Consider the following 23,521-nt stretch of genomic DNA (forward strand, 5'->3'; position numbering starts at 1 on the left):
GGGAGCACTTGCTTGATCTAGAGGGAGGTGGGGGAAGAGGCCCCTTGGAGGACCGGAATGTAAACCAAGTCCTAGCTGCTGGTGTGAGTCTGCAAATTGTTAATTTGAACAGTCGCTCTCATTTGAAATCACTAAATTTCAGCCACTTATGGCAGGTAGGGAGGTATAACTCATGTGAGAAAACTTCATGTTTATATGGCCCATTACTGCCAGCAATAAGGATGCAGAATAAAGCCTCGCTTGGAGCTATTGCTTGCTCAGAGCACAGTGGTCTTATTGGCTCTTGCAAGTAGTGTTCACATGGTCTTGCACTCTAAAATTCAGGATGGTTTCTTATAAGGGAACAGTTTCGCTGTTTGTGGTGGGTTCTTTGCACAGGTTGAGGGAGATGTCAGGCTTGGCCAGCGTTGTTTGTGGTGTGGCATGTGTGCAGGTATGGGGACATGGCATGGGACTACCTGGTAAGGTGTTTAGCTGGTATAAGAAGATGACAGCAGCTGGCAAGACTGTCAGGCACATGGCATGAGCTGGACTTTGTGCATTGCCAGCAAGAGCTATTGCCCCTTGTCTACAGTCTCCGTGCTGGGTCACGAGAGGAAAGTCAGCGAGTCTGGTAGGCGTGGCTCTTGGCAGGATCTGCTCTCCACATTGCCTTTCAGATGTCTGTGGGGTTGGTAAGGGGACAGTGCGCTTAACACAGACAGCATTGTCGCCTGAATGCATCCAAGGGCTAGGAAGCATCTTGAGCTGTGGAATGGCTGTGTCATGGCAGCTCCTGGGCGGTGTGACAGGCATATGATCTTTCTGTGGCATCTTTCAGTCAAGGATAAGCATCTTCCTTATTTTTAATGAATTACAACATAGTGGGCAAGGCTGGGGTTGTTAAAAAAAAAACACACCTTGCGGTGTGTTTCTTATGGGAGCTAGTGACCTGAGAATGAGAATGTCATATTAGTGATGCAACAACATAACATCTACTACTCAAGAACAATGGATTTTTAAGCTTCAGTCTTTGTGTGCATGTTTTGGTGCTTACAGTTCTAAATGCGTTTTATGTGGACCTAATAACTTGTTCTTACAGTTTATTCCACGCACAGAACTCCTACTGATACTGCGTGAGTCGATTATATAGGATTATGGCTGAGGAATATCTAGCTGAGGAGTTTAAATGAAGCACCATCATACCTAATATGGGCTTGCAGTGTTTGTATGTTGCATGTTGGTTAATTTCTGCTGTATATTGATCACTGCTAATCATCATCCTGTTGAGTCTTTTCTTGTACGATGCTCTATATTTTAGTTTGTGAAATTATTCAGGGTAATATTCAGCATATGAAAGAAAAAAGTTAAAAGTAAGTTTTGCAAAAATATTTTGCAAGTACTTTGTGACGTAGGTCTATATATAGCTCGTTTAGTGCTTTTAAAAAGAATAAAGCTTGAGAACTGTGAGGCTGCCTTGCTGCTACTCTAAACACCCTTTGTGTATTTTGTGACCTTTAATGATTGCCTTTAGAAACACAGGTATGGGCATCATTCATCTCGAGACCTGAGCAGGCCTGGATGTATGCAGCGTAGGCCAGAAAGGGAAGCTGTGGCTGTGAGGTGAGTTTGCTTGTGTTGGTGGAGCTTAGAAATACAATTCTCACATGTTGGGACAAACTGTTTTCTGTGGTGACTGACGGTTGACACTGAAATGCAAAGGCTTTAATTTCTGTTTGAAACTGCAACAGGTTAATTTCACATACTTCTCTATGTTCGTTACATGCACACCTTCTGTCATACTCAACAGATGCTTTGTTTTCAGTGTGGCATGGCTGCATGTTGCGCTTCCTTAGCTGTGCAGGCTGACTGCACGTTGTAGCACACTCAAATGGTTTCCAGTACTTTGATTTTAGTCTGCAGCCAGCAACACACAACAAAATATCTTCTTCTGTGTGTTTGAGATCAGAATTTAGGCCCACAGTGGAAATCTCTGTGCAAACAGCGACACTATTATTAGTACTTCCTCAGTTATGTGAGCTACATGCAAGTCTTTCTTGAGGATTTTCATGGCATGTAAATTTTTTTGATTGGAGTTTCTAAATATGAGAGAGAGAGATCGCTACTGTATGAAAATCTTTGGTTGTTTATCGTATAGGGTGTCGTCCAGATAATTTTAATTTGCACATTTCCTTCTTCCTGCTCGAATTACAGTGTGTCATAGAGTGGGTGTTTCAACAATATTAGAGAGTGGTTGGGGACTGGGCATTTGATGTTTGCAGGTATGAAGCCTGTCTCATGTCACTTATTTGGGTATTTTGCTTGCTTGAAGGAAGATCCACAACAGGAGCAAATGAGAGAAAAGCTATTAGAACAGTCAGTGACTGCACATCTGGGTTAGCCTGATGTGATTGCTTGTAGCTAGACTCCAGAATTTGAATGTAAATAGTACCTTGAACATGATTGAAGGTGTCGCTGGAAGTGTAGGAGGAGCTAACTGAATTTTCTCTAGCAGCTTACTGCTATGCAGAAAGGGGAAGGTGAAAGAGAACCTTGCCTTAAATGGAGCCGTCAGTAGGAAATTAACTTTCTGCAGGGGATGACTCTGCAGAGCAGGACTTTTAATTGTGGGGGAAAAAGACAGCTAAGCGTAGGTGAGCATGTGCTAGTATGAAATGTTAGAAAGCAACATGTCAGGGGAGGAAAGGGCAATCAGGCATGTGCAGGAAGAGAAGAACAAAACAGATGCACTGCTCTGGAAGTCTGCACTAAGGCTTTTCTCTTAAGTGCTTTCCAGCTGTTCCCAAATGTATCTGCACATAAACAGGCCTCCTGGGGCTATTAATCCAAAATTCCAGGAGAAAATCCAGGATTAAGTGGGAAAGGTATTTCTGTAATCCAGTAAACAATGGACACGTACATGTGGTCCACCCAGAGCTGGACTGATATACTTGTGGCCTCATTTAGTTATCTTCTGTGCCATTCATGGGCATTCAGTGGAAAAGGCAGGGCAGCACAGGGTAATGTCCATATCTTCCCATAAATGTTGTTGGTATTTGGCACATCACTGAATGTTACTAAGGTTATTTTCCTACCATCACCAGGAAATTGGAAGAATCCCTTGGTATTAGAAACCATGCAGTCCAGCCATCACTTTTTTCTCTCTGTGATGTATCTGAGACACCTAGGGCCACATATGAAAGACTCTTTCTCCACCTGTAGAAATGTAATGGGAGAAAAGGAATCTGTGCTGTTAACTGCGTCTCAGAATAGAGGCAGTTGCACCTTCAGCTACAAATGGGGGAAGGAACGATGTCATCTGCTGTGGTACTGGACCTGTGGGGACTGTAACTGATCGTGGCTTTATGTGGTGCTTCAAACCCAGCTGGTACATGTGGGCAAGAGGACTAAGGCCTGTGTTTGATGTAAGGCCTATTGGGAGGAGAAAGGGTCACTGGAAGGATTACCTTTGAGCTCTCCTAGCTGATGCCTAGAAATCCCTTTGTCTCCAGCACTGCACAACTGCTTGTTCTTGGTTTCCTTTTCCTATTTGTCTTGTGCCTCCCACTTGTTTGGTATGCTTCTGACTTTCCTCATTGTTTAGTACAATTCTAGCCAAACTGAGTAAATGCAATACCTAGTATGTCATTGATGACTTCCTAATGCAGGCAGAGGTTTTTGTTGTGTACTGCATCTGGAGTTCTACTTTCGGCTTTAGACTATGGGGATTTTTAAATGTTGAGTTGGGTGCTTTGTTTATTGGAAAGACTTAATGGTTTTTTGGTTGATTGGTTTGGCTTTGTGGTGTGCAGGAGAATGGCATCTACATGCTGTAGTACTGTTTTCCGTTTACGGTGCAACATATGGGCCAGTGATCGAGTATAAAGAACAATTTGTGGGAACTTCATCCCTATTTCCCCCATTGAAGGTAAGAAATTTCTGCTCCTGAGACTACGAAAGCATTGAGTAAAGACTTGAACATCAGGTCTGGAGCTTTTTTGTAAACTACGGTCTGGCTATTGTAGCCTGGTAGGCAGATACAGTCTCTCAGCGTATCTGTGTTGGAGGCTCTGGGTGTTTGAGAAAGGGTAAGAGTGACATCTGGTCCTGGCCTTGTGAGTGGGTCTGTCCTGAGCCTGAAGGTGCTGGAGCCCCCTCTCCTCTCACAATCCAGTGAGAGGAGGGACTTAAAGAACTTGGAAGCTTTTCCTTGTTAGAATTTTATAGTTTGTATCTAAAACACAGCTGGCTCTGTGATGAGTTGCATTCTTAGATTAATTCTTTACTTCTTTTTTGATATTTGGCAATATTTTGATAGGGTTTTTTTGTCTGCCAGCTTGCAAGGAATGGGGTTGAACCAAGCCTGAATGGGCGTGCTCCCTAAAGAGGGGTTATTTGTGTGGGCCGGCTTTGTAGAAGCCCAGCCTGTCCCTGATCATTGGGGGGTTGTAGCTTGGCATGTTCTGATGGGTTTACATGCGTGTTTGAAAGCCTCTGCTTTTACTAGTTCTGTGGGAATTTTTTTTTTTTTTTTTAATGGAGGCTATCAAGATGAATTATTTGCGGGTTTAGGATGTCTTGGTAAGTGGCTGGTAAGACAGGGGACTCCACACACTTCTGTGAAGGCTGCTAGGCAAAGGTTATGACATTATGTGTCTTGCTTCGCCGATGGTTCCTCTCTGCAGTGGGAGATGGCCCTGGAGGGCGTTTCTCAGTAGAATGCCAGTGACTTTTGTTTCTACATTCCCCATCATGGTGGAGCTTAGACTGGGCTTTCTTTCATTATTTCCTCTTGTGCACTTGGGTTCGACTAAGAGCGTTTTTAATGTTTCCTTATTTGTTTTCTTACATACACACCTGAACAGGTCACTGCTGGCAAGTCTATTTCTACATACCTGCTTTTGAGTCCTCATTTTCAAATTACGATTTCTGCCAACTCTGACCATGGAAATAAGGAGAGAGCCATGCGAAGGGCAGGTGGGTGCCAGCCGGAGGGTTGGCTTGGGAGAGCTATATTGCCTCACGAGAAGGAGGATGCTGCGAAGGATGGGGCATCAGGCCATGGCCAGAGAAGGCTGTGGCTTCATTTTGGGATAGGCCAGCCTACATATGCAGCAAAACATGGAACCTTCTGTGATGCTACAGACTGTGAAAGCTTCCTGCTGCCTCCTGCTAGTGCTTGTTGTGCCTGCAGTGTCAATAGTCCCTGTAGATAAATGGAGGTTGCTTCTTTTTGCTACCTGTCTTCCCCAGGGTTTCCTTGTGCCCAAAGCAGCTCAGCCAAGTGATTCCCAGAGCATTCCCTTGAAACTTTGAACTTAATTTTGCAATAGATATCACGATACAGAGGGACAAAGGGAGAAATGGAGAGAGTTCATTTAATTAGCTTCATCTGGCCGCAGCCTGTATCAGCTCAAGGCCAGATGACCTGTTAGATGCTATCTGACTTGCTCTGCTGCTTGTCTTTGTGCAAGATGGCCTATGCATTTTGAAGTGGAAGGGGCAGGGAGGATACTGGTGGTAGGTGGTGTCCAGCTGAAAATAGAAGAGGCTTCCACCACTAGCAACATCTAGAAAAAAGAATAGTCCCAGTTGAAAAGGGGACCAGTTTTCTGTGCTGGCAGGGATTTGGGGCAAGTGACCTCTCTCTGAGACCAAGATGTAGCTTTGGCTGAGAAAGAGAAGGCTTTCCACTGTTAACCTGTGGGTTGCAGGTGAAAGAAACGTGTTAGTAGTTTTACCATAGCAGAAAGTAGCAATGTGGAACCATCAAAAGAGATTGAGTCACCCTTGCCAATGGTTTTATTACAATATTAGGAATACCATGGACTCAGTGTACTTTTTAAACATTAAAATGTGACTTGTTACGAAAACCAGTCTGAAGGGAAAAAGTGGGTGCCTGTATCTGGCATCAAATTTACCTATGCAAAATTGTATTATATTAATAAGGGAGTTCAGGGGTTTCTTCTTTTTGTGGTCATGCTTAGTTGTTTTCTCTGATTCTGGAGGAACTTTATATGCTTATAAATGCCTTAAACCGGGGGAGGGAGATGAATGGTGATAAGTTGGTAGGGTCCTTTTAGTCATCAGATTTTGTTTTCTTTAATTATTTTTCTCCAGCGAAAGTAGGTACAGGACTTCTAATGTCGTCTTGATGCTGCACATATTATAAACACCCATTTATAATCAGATTTGGATTTGGGGAATGGATAGCTCATGGCTTTCCTGCTATATGAATTATGCTTTCTAAATTCTGGTGTTCTTTCAGTCTCCTTGCAGGATCAGCCACTTCTTCTAACAGCTTGGAGTTCAATACCAATACAAACGTACTTATCTGGTCAATTCCAGCGCAATTTTTTTTTTTTTCTTTCAGAGTGGGTTGTGCCTGGTTAACAGGTCTTTGATGGTTTCACCTTCTATGCATTTACACTTTTTTTTTTTTTTTTTTTTTTTTTTGTAAAGGAGAAATAAAGAGCGTAGCCACAGTTTCCTTCCCACGGTTTTTGTAAATGTGTATCTTCAACAAAACTGAAAAAAAAAAAAAAGGGGGGTAGGCAGGCAGAGAGGGGCAAAAAAATCGAAGTTCTTTCTTTGGGGAAGTCCATTATCTTTGGTTCAGTTTGCATAATTTTTTGAGGGGAATTCACCTCTAGGGTCTAGTTTCGTGCAGCTGGGTACCAGGGAGAAATAAGCAGGGCAGCTTTGAGGTCAGGGTCTAGCCTTTTTAGCTGGCATACTGTGGATGCCACAGACACAGCCCTGGTATTTTAAACTCGGTTTCCAATAGCTGTTGTATCTGCCAGCTGAAGAAAGGAGACAGACATATTCTGACATGAGATAAAGGGGCAGTATTAATATCTGCCAAATAAAAATACTTACTTTGTCTTTTTTCAGTATCTCTCTGCAGTTCAAAATCATATTTCTGCAAATATTTCTGAGACAGAAGAAAAAAAGGGAAGATTTTTTGTGAAAGTTTGTTTTGCCTCTTTTTCTTGAAGTGACTAACAGCCCAGCCAGTTATTTCTTTGAAGTTTGTACTAGTTTTATGACTTTTCTTAGAACCAACTGAAATAAAAGTTTATTAGTACTATTAAATTGAGTGTGTTCACTTGAATGTTCAATGATAAATTAAATGTATTACTGCATCCACATTAAAATTATTGAAATTACCTCTAACTACAGGCAAGACATTTGTAGATATTAGTATTGTGAATTTGTTAGCTGAAACTCATTTTTAAGACTTAATTATGGGAAGGGACAAGGCTGTAAGACCTGGAATTAGATCTGTTGGCCCTTTGTCCTTTAATCTCCATAACAATGCAGGTAATTGTATGTATATAATAAATCTCAACAGTACTCTCCTTTGTCCCTGTTAAAGGGAAGAAAACTTTCATTTCTGTGTAACTTAGCAAGGACTTGCATTTGGAGATGTTAAGATTTGTGGGAGATAGTTGTAGACAAAAAAGCTAGCCAGCATAAGCAAATTAAAAAAAAAAAAAATTGTGTTGAATCCACTCAGAAACGGGTATCTCTTCCAGCTTAACAGTTACAGATGAAATACTGTTGTAAGGTGTTGGGCTGTTTCTTCATAAGGCAAGACATTAATGGCCAATGTCCTCCAGCACCATGTCAGTGCATTTTAATCTTCTTGTCTCTTCCTCCAGCTGTAATGATTTTTCATTATTGCTGAGAAGTAGTTGATCTAAAATATGTGCATTTGAGACTATGTAATTAAAGTGTGGTTGCTTCAGTGCCTTTATTGTGAGTGTGTGCCCGATTCCTCTGTGACATTGTAATTTCTGATCTCTGCTATACACTCGTATTAAAAGTTCCACGTTTAAGAAGATAACAATCAGCTCTCTGTATTCATGGAATTGAAAGCTTAAAATGTGGAAAAAAGCAGCGATATCCTTAAGTAACTTTATAATTGCGGAACCTGCTTTAAAAAAAATATATCCCCTCAACCAGGTGTTATATGTGCTTGATAATTAAAGCATATAATTAGTTTATTGTACTTCATATTAAGCTAATTTTATTTTTCTTTCTTGTCTGCAATGTTTTGGAAAGTACTGGCACTGCTAGTGAACGTCTATGTGCTGACTGCTAGCCAGCAGCAAGTCTTTGCAGGTGGAAGCAGTATCTGGAACAGTCTTTAGTGGTATTAATTTCCAAATACTACAAGACAGACCTACAGTATGTGGTTTAACTGGTGTTTATTTAACTATTGTCTTCTGACTCAGTTTTTATGCTTTTAAATGTATCTGTTCAACCATTTCCTGGTTCAGTGTGAAGCATAATGCTGCAGGAGGAGCGAGCAGAAGGCCAGAGCTGCTAATTATTTACTGCAAAGCGTACTTCTCCCACTTCTCCACCCCAGCGACCTCCTGGTAATGGACCCCAGTTCTCTATATGGTAAAATTGGTTAGGACTTCATGGAAGAGGTGCAAATAAATAGTTCTTTTCTAAATTTCTGAAAGTTTAAACAGCTTATAAAAAAAATAAAGTACAACAGTTTTCCTTTTCATTCACTTGCAGTGTTACTTGATTTGCAGGAACGGACTGCTGTTTCTGTAGCAGCAGTTCTTGGTGATTCACGGAGCAGCCCCTGTGCCACCCTATCAAACCCATTGCTGGCTTGCTGTGCAGTTATCAGGCAGAAGGTCATTTATTATGATAACCTTCTACTGTGCCCCGTAGGTTATGCTTACATGCAGAATTCTGTGCAGTGCATTTGTGGTTTGACTTGTAAGCAGTGTGTGCAGTGAATCCTCCTGAGCCTCAGTTTAAGGCTATTTATGACAACTGACACAATAGTTCATTTTTATTTATTTTCCAGCTCCTCTTCAAGGTAAGAAGAATAATAAGTTGTAATGCCCATCTATGCCAAAGACCAGTTGCTGCAGACTATGTGAGTCCCCTGCACTCCTGTTCCTGCAAATTGGCTACCCTAGCTGCTTCTGTTCTCTTCTGAATAATTTTTTTTTTTTAAAAAAAAGGGTAGGTGAGTAAGAAAACTGATGTCTCGTGTCCAGACATTTATTCAGATTCATTGCTACATGTGGTATTTGTCACTGCTGTTTTAAGTTTGCATCAAAGTTCATTCCAGCTATGTTAATCTGAGATTTGCAGTGAAAACTGGTCAGCTGAACATTTTGTCTTCTCCTGTAGAAATGTGTGGAAAAGATAGGAGCTAAGATACTGCAAAACTTCAGTTCCCCTTTTGAACAAAGGCCTCTTACTTTGTGCTGTCCTGAAGCTGGACGTTTGCTGCTCCACCTTCCAGGAAGTCTCTAGGACTTCTGAAATCCTGCTAGAGTTTTGAAGGTTACTCAAAATGACTGCAAAGTTTTAGGACCTGCAGTAAGTTGTGCTGTCAAGATTTGTCAGAGGGCACCAGAGCTGGTCACCTGCTGCCCCTCATATCTTCTCTCCACATTTTCTTCCCCCTTGTTGCACCAGTTGTATTTTGTGACCTGGAGGTTGTAAATATTATGGGACATTGTGCATTTGTATATGGCTAATACTAAGCAATCTTGATCGGGGTTAGGACCTCTGGCGATGACTTCAAAAAAGAAATCTTTCTTAATTGCCAGGTGCATGTAGGAAGTCAGCATAGTGCCGCACCACATCTGTATCCACCAGGATTTGCTTCTGCTCACAAACTGTGTTAAAAATGAGAGCTGGATGGGAAAAAAGCTTCCCTCACACAACTTCCGGTATTTTGTGAATACAGTATTCCTTTTTGGCCATGAATGGGTTATAAATCAGACAAACGCTGGGTTGTGGGGTCTTGTCCCTTTCTTCTCTAAGTGAATTGGTTAATTCTTGGTCGATCTGTAGATAGGAAAGGCATTCCTTACATCAGGCACAGATGGGGGAAGGGTTTCTTATGCTGTGAGACAGACATTCACCTCTAGACACAGGGTAGCCTGTGGTAAACCACACAAGTGCTCGGGGAGAAAGGGGTAGGACTGTGACTGAGGCAGTACAAAACCTTGGCAGGCATTTAGTGGGACAGCAAATTTTATCCTGGATGCTCAGTGTGTCATAGAGCAAGTCCTGAGTTGTGAAACAGCTATTCAAAGCAAGCAGGAGCAGCGAGGGGGATTGGGGTGGTAGGAAGCAAACGTTGCCTCCGACCCTATGAAGGGATGGTGCATGGCTGTGCAGATCCTGTTGAGAAATCAAGGCTAGAGGTAACACCCGTTATATTGAAATGGTGCAAAAATCAGTGCGCTAGTAATGGCTACCATCAGGCTGTTCAAACTGTGTGTATTGTGCATAACTGAAACAAATGTGATTGTTGCCTTTGGGCAGCAAATACTTCTTTTAGCTGAGGAGGAAAACCCATAGTTTGTTTCTGGATGTCCCATAGTGCAGTGACTGGTCTTGTGGGCAGTCTGTGGTTTGTATGCATTGGGTGGTGTTTGAAGGACTCTAATTTGAAATGTTCCTATCGCTGCTTTAATGCACTGAAGGGAGCTAAACAAGAACCATGTGTGGGTGCAGCTGAGGAGGACATGGAAAAGCAAGAATATGAGAGGCTAATTGGGTTCAGGGTGTAAGCACTTTCATCGTGTTCAAACTAAAAGCAAAGACGGAAGTTTCTGAAGAAAAGGAGGTAGGTTGTTGAGGGAGGTGATGAATAAACACGGGGTGTACATGAGAGGCAAGAACGCCGCAGCCCGTGTAAGTTAACAGTGCTATCGGCTGTTACAGCAGTGCCCAAGTATGTGCTGTTGTATTACATAGAGCTGGACTGTGTTCATCTCTGAAATAATACTGACCAGTCTGCTGTCTCCTTTTTAATTAGATCCTGTTGAGATGAGACATCCCTTCCTGAAACGGGAGGAAGGTAGGATTCAACCCCCCCCCCCCCCCCCAAACCTTCGCACACTTGACAGCTGTGATGACAGACACTATCCCCTGTAATTTGGATACTGCTTAGAAGTGATAGAAGACATTTCTAGACAGTTAGTGTTGGACTTGCAGGCTCTTGCTACGTGAGGTTACCAGCTGCACGCTGCTTACAATAAGGTGATGATAATTGTTGTCTGCTGATGGTCAAAACTAAGATCATCTGAGAGCTTAAGTAGGAGTGAGCCTCTGATTCATCTGCTGCACTACACAGTAGCAGAGTCTCCAGTCTCTACAGTTGCCGCTGTTGAGGGGAGGATGTGATAGGTATTACTGTTTGCTTATATAGGTATACATCAGGGTATTACTCAACCTCCCTAGCTAAGAGTGGGGTTAACTTGCTTGTCGTTGTGAAAATGCATAGGGAAGGCAGTCTGTGTTCTGAGATGGCTGAATGTGTGTTATTTTAAGCATGCACATGTGCAAACACACAGCCTGTATTTAGGAAACATTTCTATGGCTGCAAAATTAGTCTCTGAAAAGCTAGGAAGTGTTGGAATTAAAGCTGCCCATTTGACTTTAATCTTACCCTTTCCGAAGGCTGGAGGCAGGGCCCAGAGTGTGCACTCTTCTCCCCTCTTGCCGTGTTTAGCTGCCTTTGTTCCGTGCCAGCCCCTTCATCAGGGGTGCTGCTGGGGAAGCTTCAGCTTGCCTGGATGCATTTTGCAATTAAGATGGATGATGTACCTGTGCAGCTCCCCCTATTACAGCCTTGCCAAGAAGTGTGTTCCCCCTGCTTTCATTTTGGAGCGGTTTTCAAGCTGAGGGGAGAGTGCCCAGCTGGGTTGTGGGCACATGGCAGCTGAGCGGGTGCCTGGTAGGGTGACCCACTGGGTGCCCTGCTGACCTGGGTCCTGTAGCATGGGATGAACTTCCTGGCTTGACCTTGGACCTAGCTCATTGCTGCAGATATGGCTGGTGATCCTAACCCTGGATACCACTCATTGCAGGGCCTGCCATACTCATGTGTGATGGCAATGCACTGCTGACTGGTAGAGCCTCCGCTTCCTGCTGTGCTGTCCTGCTCAGCTCCCTCCTCCCCTTTCCCTGCCTTCTCATGCACCTTCCTGACATATGTCTTCTGGTTATTTCACCTAATTTTTCCCTGTTCTTCCTCAGTCTCCCTCTCCTTCCATGTATAGGATGATTAGGGTTGCTTACAGAGCATCTTTCAGTGCTTGGTTTAGCTTTATGCTGTGTTTATTCCCCTCTGTGCCAGTTCTGGAAAGGCTTCAGTAGGCACAAGTCAGGACTTTTTGGATATCCCAGGTGTTTCTGATGTAAGTTTGTTCTTCCCAGTGATAGCAAGGGCTACCTTAGTGAAGGGAGCTCTAAAAGGGTTGGGGAAGGTAATTTCTTGCTGGACCATAAGAAGGAGAAACGTCACTGTGGTGTTTAGTAATGGTGCAGCAACGTGTTTTCCTTCTCTTCTCATTTTCTCAAATGTTTTGAAGCCTTTTGGCTGCAACATTTCATAATTAAGTGCATATAATTAGCCAGATGCTGGCATGTAGTCTTAAAAATTTCCCTCCAAGTTGAAGCACTTGGGGTAAGTTGTGAGCAAACGAAAAAGGGTCTTCTGTTAGGAAACCCTGGGCAAGGTCACATTACACCCTCTGCTATTACCATTCAAACTTCTCATTTAACTAGTTACCTTTGACTTCAGAGCATCTGCGCCTTCCTCCCTTTCATACAAAACTACTCTTCCTACTTCTTCCTCTTGTCTCGCTGTAGGCATTTGTCCCCAGCTGAGCTTTGTGGTTTTGGATGCACAGTGTGCATGGGCGTCCTCAGTTACAGCAGTCACTGTGGCGATGCTTTGGCGAGATCTCTGAGCATACCTGGTGGGGACTGCCCCTGCAGAGCTGTGCCACAGCCTGGTGTTGCAACCTTTCCTCCCTAAATTCCCTTCTGTGGGCCAAAGAATCCTGTTAGAACTTAAAAGTAGGTGAAAGTCCTACCCATTCTGTAAAATCTTTGAGTTTTGTTAAGGCAAGTAAGGATGTTGTTTCTCACGGCAGTCTACTTCTTTCTGAATTGAATGTATCCAGTTTACTGAAGTCTTCTCTGTATCTTTGTAGGTGCAATGTCAGTCATTTTGATTGTAAATACTTCCCTAATGGCCTCATCTTTTATACTGTTCCCTGTTAATATATTATTGTAGAAACTTGGCTGTTTCCATATTTTATAAGTCTTATTTCTAAAATTCAGTCCTGTTCTTTACACCTTTATCTCTCCCCCTTTGCTTTTCAGCCTACACCTCGAGTCAAATTTTAGGTATGTGGGTGGAATGTCTTTTAATAATGTGGGGGAAACGGATAGTTTCATGCAGTGATGATGGGGAGGAGTAATGCCTGTGTAGTATAGTGACAAAACAGTGAGTGTGGCAGGACTTGGATTGTAATTGTACATGGTATATGGAGCAGCTCCACCCAAATTTTCTGTCACACTTGTCTTTGTTTGTGCATGTACATGTCACAGAATAGTTTGTTTTAATTTGTATTTATTTAGTTTGCCTAGGGGGAGGAAGGTGTTTTAATTGAAAGTAAAAATTCCTGTGGACCATATGCTTCACTTTTCAGTCAGCTCTAATTAAAATTCTTGTTCCTCCCTGATTTTGAGTGGTTTCCCCTCTGTGCGTGGGAGATCCCCATCGTCATTATCATGCCATAGTCCTGTTTTCCTTCTGTGTTGATCAGACATGTTACCAAAGACTGTGATTACAAACACATTCTTTATATGGAAAGAGTTTATGGTAGGTTAAATATTACCTCTGTGAGTTCTTTGGTGAGTATTTCAGAATGATAAGACTGAGCCCCCCCACTCCCGAGCGGGCTTCTGTTCATAAATATGGAGAACTAGGGATGAGGGTGGGAAGTAACACAATGAACTGATGACACACAGCGTGGACTTCCTGAATTTCAGTGCTGCTATCTCATTCCAAGAGGACCCTGCTCTTATTTTTTCTTTCTGCCAGAAAGTCATGTTTGATGCTAGGCAGCTTTTGTATAAGGTAATAATACTTTTAGTAGCATTACCCAGTTCAAGTATATACATGTGCGTATATGTTTCTGTGTAACTGTGTATACTCACATACATGTATGTATTTGTGAATGTATATCAGGATAGAAGAAACGAGGCTTTGGTGAGAAATCATTTATTTTAGTATTTAGTTTTATGTGTTTAGGATCGAGTGTTGTTTGAAAGAGGCTAAAGGAAAAGGAACTGTGTGTTGAGATAAGCAGTAGAAGAATTAAAAGAGGAAAAAAAAACCAAAACAGACAGACATGTGCTTGGCTTAAGTGATGTCCAGTCTTACTGTGATATTTTCCAAGCACTGTTATTTTCCTTTTTTATTAAGATTATAAACAGTTGATTTTTGTTGTCCACAAAATAACAAAAAAGAACCACAGTTAATACATTTAACTGTTCCCAAAATATGCATTTGAGTGCATAGTTTTATACATCTTTTGTGTTTAAAGAGGAGCCTTGTTATAGCAAGTTTTAGCTTCTATGACTGATTAAGGAACCATTAGCTTGACAAATAACCATGTGATTAATTGCAGGGGAAAAAAAATGGTGACTGAATAGAGAAGTACTTTACTGCTTTCACCTTAGAAGGAATTTTGTCAATAGAACATGCCAGTGTTGTTTCAGTGGCTCTTTGGTTTCTGCTAAATCAATCTGGGCAGGATGTCTTTTCACCGGCATCTTGTGTACCCACATCTTTGCAACTGGTGGAAAAATTAAGGGCTTCTTCCGGCCCCAGCATCACTGGTGTTGATGTGGCTGCCTGGCAAAACAGGGCTGGGGAACTGGTGGGGACATTGTGGTGGTGTATATTTGCAAGTGTGGGCTTGACGTGGGTGTTAATGAGCTCAGCAGTCCCTTGCTAGGCTGGCACGTATCCAGTCCAGATCATTCTCTGGTGTCACGTTGATGCGTTGCAAATACATCTGAGGGGGGAGGATGGAAGGATGGGATGAGTTGCCTGGGATTCAGCACCAGCACTGAAGGTTTTCCTTGCCAGAATGGAGTCTGGTAGCTCCCTTTCCATCCAGCCCATCTGATGGGGAATTTGGGTTTCTCTAATACCCAGGCTCTGCTTGTTTGGGTCCCAGAGGCTACAGCAGGTTACGTGTGGGCTCAACAAGGTGTCATGTGCATTCAGGCAGGCTCCAGGAAACTGTTTCTGAAGCTTTTGGTCGCGTATGTCTGTCTGCTTTGTTATATGGATGATAGCGCTGTGAACTTCCCAGTGCAAGCAAATGGTTCCTGAAGAAAAGAGGGAATTAAAAAGCCCTTGATGGGTTTTATGCTTGCAATCAAGAATGTATTTTCCTGTGAAAATACAGTCTATGGAAACTTATGTCACAGTTTGCTATGACATGGTAGAAAATAACTTGCCTCGTACTGATAGAGCCCCAAGGGGTTGGTTTCAAAGTCTGAATGTCTCCAGGTATGTAAATAATGTCAATATTATCTTATCACGGTCTAGTTGTATGTTGCCTTCAAATAGGAAAAATACATAATGTTGCTTATTTAATTTTTTTTTCTTCTCAGAAGGTATGTGCCAAGAAGCAGTGTAATGAGGAATAAGTTCAGTTATAACTGTAGGGATTATTTTTTTTATTAGCAGAATTGCTTGTGAGTGAGCAATGGAGTTAGTGACCTACAGGGTTTACAAAATGTGGGAATCTGCCTATCTAGCCAGCACTATAAATAAATGAGAAAGGCTTTTGAAAGACTTTTTGTCAGTTCAATATACATTATTTTGTTTCAGCAATTCTCCTTTGCTTCACAAACTGTTCTGTATGTGCTGCTATTTATAAACTGGGGTGGAGGAAGATTCTCTGGGAGTGGGTGATTCACAGATACAAAATAGGGCCGTAAACAATGTTAACACTGTGGCATAATCTGATAAAATCAGAAACTTGGACGAAGAGTGCAGCGCTGTTCCTCGATGGGACTGTTGTGCGGCAGCTTTTTCTCCCTTTCCGCTGACCTCCCCTGCCTTGCCAGAAGTGCCAGCTAGTTTCTTTTCCGCGGGGCCTGACACCGGGTTGCCCGGGGCTAACCTAAGGGCAGTGCTGTGGCTCAGCCTTCTGCCGGGGGGCTTCCGTGCCAGACCCCTCTGAAGAGCCGCGGTGGTCCTGCAGGGGGGCTCCGGGGGCCTCCTGGCAGCCGTCCCCTCTGCGCCCTGGCCAGGGGCGGCTGCAGGGGTTGTGTTCGCGGCTGAAGGTGGATTAACGTTCGCTGTCGCAGGTGGGGGCTGGGGTGGTGACTTGTGGGGATGTGTTCCCTCCCGGGGCTCCTTTTGTGGCCTCTGGCAGAGGAAACTGGACGGAGGATTTAGCAAAACCTGCTGGAGCTTGCCTGTGACTGTGCTGAGGGACAGAGGGCAGAGCAGACCCGAGCTGCTTTGGGTATTCTGCGTGTGTCCTTCCTGCAGAGGTAGCTTAGTTGCCTCCAGGAATATGTGCCGCCTCATGCTAAATAAAACACTGACAAAGTCCAGGACTATTTACTGAAAGCAGAGAAGACAGAAGGATTATGAAGAGGAAGGACGTAATCATTACTGCTTCTATGTGGCGGTACTTGGAGATGTTATTGGAGCTGAACTTTGAGGCGCAGCATACGCCACGTGCATGTACGTTGTCGTCAAGGCTGTTGCAGCCTGCTGAAGAGGAAGTGATTTGTTAAGTTTACCCAAGTACTACGTTGCAGAGCTCGTCCTTTCACTCAGGACTCACAGGCAGGCTAGTGTATCTACATAACCATGGTATGTCCAGCAAATAATAATTCAGTGAGTCATGTAGGAGAGGAGTATGTGGAGAGATGAAGGAAGAGACTGTGGCAGGGGAGTTTAAGATCAAATTTGCCTGTGCTGGTGGGTGGGGATCCCAAAGTGCTTCCTGCTCAGAAGTCCGTTAGAACAAATTCAGAAATGTACTTCTGAGTATTCAATCCACAACGGAGATGAAAAGCACATAGAGTTAAAAAAAAAACAAAACCAAACCAAAAATAAGGCAAGCCCAACCAAATAAAAATACACAGACAAAAGTGTGCACCCATCATAGGCAGGAAAATCCTTTCTGTTGCTTTCTTCTATTATGGGAGGGGTCATTGTTTCTTTTTCTAGTAAAAGAATCCTTTTTTTAAAACGTCTGTGGGAAAGGAGAATACTCTGAATTGAGTCTTTGAGATGTTGTATTACAGAGAGTCACAGAAAATGTACTATGCAAATGACTATCTGCCTTATTAAATGCCTCAATAGAGCTCATTGTCTCAATATTGCTATTATTGGAGATGGATGGACACTACGTGATTTTACCATCAAGCTGAAAAATTTCAATGTTACAGTCTCATTGCAAGGGTAATAATAGTGCACTGACTTAAAGGAGAGAATTAAATTAAGGGGACTGAAAGGTCCATTGCTCTGTCCGTTTTAGTTTGTCTTTTGTAGACTGTGCATCATTTTAGGGGTCACAACAGTGGGGTTTGTGCTTCGTGGTCTTGGCATCTTTTTTTGCTAATAGACAGAAGCCCTTTAAGGGGACAAATCTTTTAGCACCTGCTGTGATTTCGCTTGATTGCAGTTGTAGGGATGCCAGTGTTGTTGGATGGCGGCAGTACTGGCATCTCTCTCAGGTGGGTGCTGACCCTGTACCAGCTTGGTGTCCTCGTGGAGGGGTACCTCTTCTTTTGCTACCTGATGTCAGGAGCTCATCACAGTACTGCTCTTCTCTGTTAGCCGGCTCCTTACCTGTGGGACTGCTCTTGGAATTTCCCCTGAGCTGTCCCTAGAGCCTCACATACTGCCTAGGGCAAAATTTAAATCCTGAGAGCTGCTGAAGTCAGTATCTGTCTAATGTAAAAATCTGTGCGTTGACATAGTCTCCCTTAAACCTGCTTTTGAGGTCTTGCTTTGGACGTGGTGGGTTGTATTACAAACAGCAAGAATACTTTCAGAGGTCAGATGCTTGAAATTACAGTTAACTGGTGTTTTGTGGTGTCTGTTGAGTTTTTTGTTTGGGTTGGGGTTTGTTTGTAATCCAGCATATCAAGCAGATGTGACAGGAACTTTGGCTATGACATTATTAGAATGGATGGTCAGCAATGCCTGATTTTATTTTTTTTTGAGGTGTTTTGGTTTTTTTTTTATTTTTCTCTGGGCATTGCTTGATTGTGTTTTATTTGGTTGTCTTACAGACTGGGAATTTTCAGATAAAACTGGCTCAGGGACTGTGCGTTTGCTGTCACTGTGGCCCCGTGGTGCTAGTAAGGATCCATCATCGAGTTTTCAGCTGGGATTGGGCTACACTGCTGTTGTCCGTGGGAGGATGCATCTCGCCTGAGCAGTTCTGGTTCTTCTAAACCTGCTGCCTGTTTGCTTCATTTGCTTCTTGGTGGGGAGGGTTTCTGTCTCTCTTTTATTCTTTGGTTAATATGTGTGAAAGGTAATGAGTAACTAGAAGAAGCACAGGCGAATTGGAAAACAGTAACCTTACTCGGTGTTTACATTTCTTCCTTGACTTTTCAGTTGTGGAGGGGATGAGGAGAGCCTATTACTCATTAACAGAAGAAGTTCTCAACAGCCCCCCGCATTTCCCCCACGTAACCAGCTGCCCCCCACCTTACTCCTTGAAAGTAGCACCTGTCATGCAGTACTCTCTAATATGAATTAATAACCAGGGATTGCTATGAGTACATACCACATGAACCACAAAGAAGCTCTTGTCATACCAAACACAGAGAAATAAGATTATTCTGAATTTGGAGGCTTTGTTTTGTATGCTTCATTGTTCTCCTAATTCTGCAGCCTCTTCATGTCTCACCAACACTTACTTCCAAGGGCAGCCCAGCTGACCTTATGGCAAACAACCCTGATGTAAATGACAGTGAGAATCCACTCAGCTAAAATCACAATTCTATGGTGTAAACTTAGGCAATGCCCTATCGTTTCCCGTCCCCTCACCAGTGTTAGTGTGGGGTTACTTCTCCTTCATTTCACCGGAGCTGCCTGTACGCACAGAGCTCTGCAATCGTATAACTGGCTAAATCTGCTTCTTAGTTTTTTAAATATTAAGGAAATCTTAAATGTTAAGGTACATGTTTTCCTTACAAATCTTTATGAAATAAAACCTAAACTGCAGAGTAAGGCATACTGTGCTCTTAGTGTGTCATTCAGCTTGGGGTATGTGCTCTAGCTTTCAGTATTGCTTATGAACATTTAGTAAACTTTTCTTCCTTTCAGATACTTGAATAGAGAACATCTGAGTGTATATTTCACTTTTTCACTTCAGTTTTCCACCCTGGTCTGGAGAGGTTAGTTTAATTACCAGTGCGCATATAGAAAAAGAAATGAAGGTGTAGGTGACTGTTGTAACTGTAGCCTTCATGTTTTCACAGAAGTTTTGGATCCATCCCAGAACAGTTACAGCTTCTAGGGGTTAAAAATTGCCACATGGTGTGGTCTGTTGGGAGATCTTCTGGGGAAAGTTTAAGCAGTAACTTAGCCTAGATTTCTCTAGCACCTCATCCGGAAAACATTATGAAGTCATGAAGCAGCGGCTCTTCTCATTTTATATTTTTTATGATACTTTTCTACTGCTGTGACTGTAACATGATGATTACTGGAAGTTTTTTAAAAAACAAAAACCACCCCAAAACATGTACGTCCTTCTCCTGGAGCTTCTGGCAGCACTGTGACCAAGTCAGTGTCACGTTTGCTCTGTGTATTTAGTTGTATCGCATGTGTCAAGGTCAAAATGGAGAAGACAGAAGTACTGTAGAGAACAGTAAGATACATCTGTAAACCCAAAAGTCTTTGTAGATTATCAGGAATAAGCACAGTACCTGAAAATATTCTTAACTGATTAAAATGAGAAGGAAAAAAAAAAAAAAAGTAAATAGTAGTGCAACTTCTAAGCTAAAATTATGCTGAGTTCAGTGAAAGGAGGGCCAGCTTGTATTTTCCCTCTGTCAATAGAGAGAACTTAAGAATATGCTAGAAAAAAGATTACAGTAGCATGATTTGTCTGGCGTGGGCAGCCACAGAAATTCTGCTGCTCCTCTGCTGCTCACCAGAAGGGCTCAGTGTACAAGGTGGTGCATTGCTTTGCACTGAACTTTGTGTAATCTTTAGATGCATATGTGGCGTTTTGTGTTGCTTTAATGTATTCTGTGATTATACATAATAAGGTTCTATTATATGCAAGAATCGCACTTAATACTGGTTCTGCCATTGCATTTTTTTTTTTAACATCGTGACTTTTATGCAGCCTCTCTTTTTCTTGTGTGACTTCTTTGTATTTTTAAATTTTAAAATTTAAATTTTAAATTTAAAACTTTATTAAAATGATAGGGAAGATATTCTTAGTAAATAACTTAAGAAAGCCTGTTATGCATTTTTGGCTGTGTACAGTGCAATTACCATTTCATAAAATGGCTCACACAGCTGTGAAGAGCTCCAGGGTCATTATTTCTCCTGCCCTCTTTTTCTGACTCCCTCATTTGTCTCAGGAGGGCTTTAGTCATTCACTGTGTCCTTCCTCTTAGAATTTATATTTTATTTTCAGCATCACCACCTACCCTGGGTGAAATTTCCTCCCTTTCCTAATGGAAGACTAAAGGTCTGGTTATGTAGTGAAGTGAACCCTTACATCTTTTGGTTGTTGATGATGGGAAGTGGAATTGCAGGCTGTGACCACTCAGCTCTTCTGACATCTCCCTTGCCTGTTCCCTTTCTATGTTAAAGGAAATGAGATTTTTACTTTTTTTTTTTTTTTCCTGAGGCTAGTTTTGCATTTCTACATATGGCTTAATCATCTTTTTTTGCAAAACTGGGTTGTCCTTAATTCTTAAGCATGGTCCGCCGAATCTTGGTAACTTTCTGGTGTCTCCTTGCCAAAGAAGCAGTAGTCTGGAAGTGACCTCTAAAACAGGGGAGGGTAGGTTATCCCACTTTGTCATTCCTACATTTTGGACCCTCCATGTGCACCACAAACTGTGAATTCCTTGCTGAGCACTTGCTGGATCATGAAGTGTTTCTGTGTAGCAAATGCTAATTCACTTTCAAAAATATGTTGTGGGAAATAGAATTAATGTTTTCCTCTGAAGGAAAGGGGGAAATCCTTTGCAAATGCCCACTACCTGAAAGACCCTACGGTATTACTGTAGTTACGTTAGAAGGACAATGAGCAGGAGCCATTTTTGCCAGATGTGAGCACGGTTTTCAGCAGAACACTGCCCCAGTTTATTCTTCTAGGTGTTATTGAAGTGCAGATATATGCAATTTGCATGAAGAGGCAAAATAAAGGGTGCTAAATTTCCTCCTGCTTTCTTCAAGCTCTTCTGTTTTGAGCTGCTGTATTTGTCTTCTCTGCTAATATTATTGTGCAGAGGAAGGAGGACAGTTTATTTAAAAAAAGTATTTCATAGCAGTTAATTTGTGCAGTATTTATAGCAATTAGTTGAAGAACACATGGTACCATTTCTGTTGTGAATAAAAACTACTGAGTTCTACTAAGGAGTAGTGCAGTTTATCTAATGAAATATTTTGCATCATGTGGTTCCCAGCTGGTTCATTCATTTCACTGTTGTTGCTGGCTGAAAGATGATTTATCCCTGCACTGTGAGAATGATCCCTCTGCAAGTGCCTTGTGCATCTCAGTAATGACAATAAACTAGTTTACCTGGAATAGTAAGTGCTTTTGAAAACAGTCTGTCTAAAAGCATGTGCTCATGTCCAGAAATGTAGTTATGGCAAAAGGACCCTGGTCTGTGTGACTTGTGAAGAAGTCAGTGGCCCCTCTTGCAGCCTTCAACTGGCTCCCACAGACAGAAGAAAGAAAAGACAGGCAGGCAGGTGGGGAATGAGTGGATTGTAGAGGCAATCCTTCTGAGATTCCTGGTCAGTGAAGGACATGCCTTCATTTGGTAAGCAGCTGGTAGAGCTTTCACCAGACAGAAAGATAGGCAAATGACTCTGTGTGCTTCCTTTACCTTACTGAAATATTTGTGACCTCTGAGAGGTGTCTGTTGCTGGCAGAAGGTGAACGTTTTCCTGCCTCAGCTGCCATTGAGACGGACAAGCTCTAGATCTCTTCCTTCATGTTTGCAAGAAGGTGAGGCCTCACAAGGCAGCTGAGCCAATCTAACGGCCATCTACCGCCCTGCTGCCCTGCAGTGACCTGGGCTGCCCCCTCTCACCCCGCTGGCCCGCGCCTGACCCCGCGTTGGGCTGGGTGGATAGCTGAACTAGCAGAAAGCTGTTCCCATTATCCTGTCAGCAAGGTTTTCTGCCGAGTTCGCTCCTTAAACAAATTCTGTGAGCAGGCAGGTGAGTGAGGGCGGCTGGGGGGGCAGCCGGAGGGGTGGAGGCATGGCTCGCCCCTTTCACCAACAACCAAAGTTGCGTAGGGAGAGCTACATTCTGTAATAGTAGTAGTAAAAGTTATATTTGTGGTACTTTAGTTTCTTATGCAGTGTCTTATCATCCATCTCCATAAACCTAGAATCAAATACCAATTTCAGAGCCAAATGCCTGAACTATTTTAATAGAGCAAACCAAAGCCCAGCATATTGGTAATGACAATATGCTGAGGATCAATGAGTCTGTTTCAGACTTCAAATTTTTCTTTACAGCTCCAAAGACTAGAAGCTCTTTCGAGCATAAAAATAAATTTTCCTTTTAAAGATAATTTCTGCACCTGTCTTTTGGAGAAAAACAGAAATAACGTGGTGACAATCTTGCACACCTCTGTAGCAGAAGCTAGTATTTCCCGACAGCCAAACCAAAATGAACTTACCAGCTTTTTTTGGAGATTCTGCTACTGGCCATGTGTTACTGAGAAGGCAAGTTTTAGTATGTTTGTGCCTTGTTGAACCTGAGATTAGCGGCAAAGGTTAATTTCTTAATTGTTTAGAGATAACTCTCTTTTAATGAAAATGTGTAGTGTAATCTAGACACTGTAGTCTTGACCTTAACCTTATTTTGATATTTGTGCCACTTCTAACACCAGCTTGTCCCCATTAACTTGAGTTATTGCTTGTTAACATGATATGGGGGCAAAACACCTACTTTGCTAAAGGTCTGGTGTCATTTTTCTGATACATTCAGTAGGTACAGATTTTAGCATGAGCTGGAAAAAGTCCCAACATTCAAGTAATAAATAGTTTGAATATTTGTGTCTAAACACATTTTTTTGGGGGGGAGTAGATACAAGTAATTATGCTAAAACTAATTAAACTGTGGAATCATTAACATGGGGATGTGGTAGATTCTCCAGGACTTGCTACTTTTAAATCAAACAGTTTTTTCCGTGAACTGATAATTTAACTAAACCCCAAGGCAGAGATTTTGTGCATAAAGCCTTTGCAGAAGGAGTCGAAGCCATAGGCTCTAAGGTATATAAAGGTCTGTGACTTGCACTGCTCTGCCTATAATACTTGGCAGTGAAGCATTTTGGAGATTTGCAACAGTGTTGCAACTTTGTGCAGTTTGTGGTTTTTCTTCAGTTGATTATTGCCTTAACTGCTTATCGAAAGTTGGAAGGACTGGGATCCTTGTTCAGTATCTTCCTATGCACTTTCCATTCTTGTTGCTGTTAGAAATCGCGGA

Source organism: Falco rusticolus, chromosome 10, assembly GCF_015220075.1.
Source record: "Falco rusticolus isolate bFalRus1 chromosome 10, bFalRus1.pri, whole genome shotgun sequence".
NCBI classification, from domain to species: Eukaryota; Metazoa; Chordata; class Aves; order Falconiformes; family Falconidae; genus Falco; species Falco rusticolus.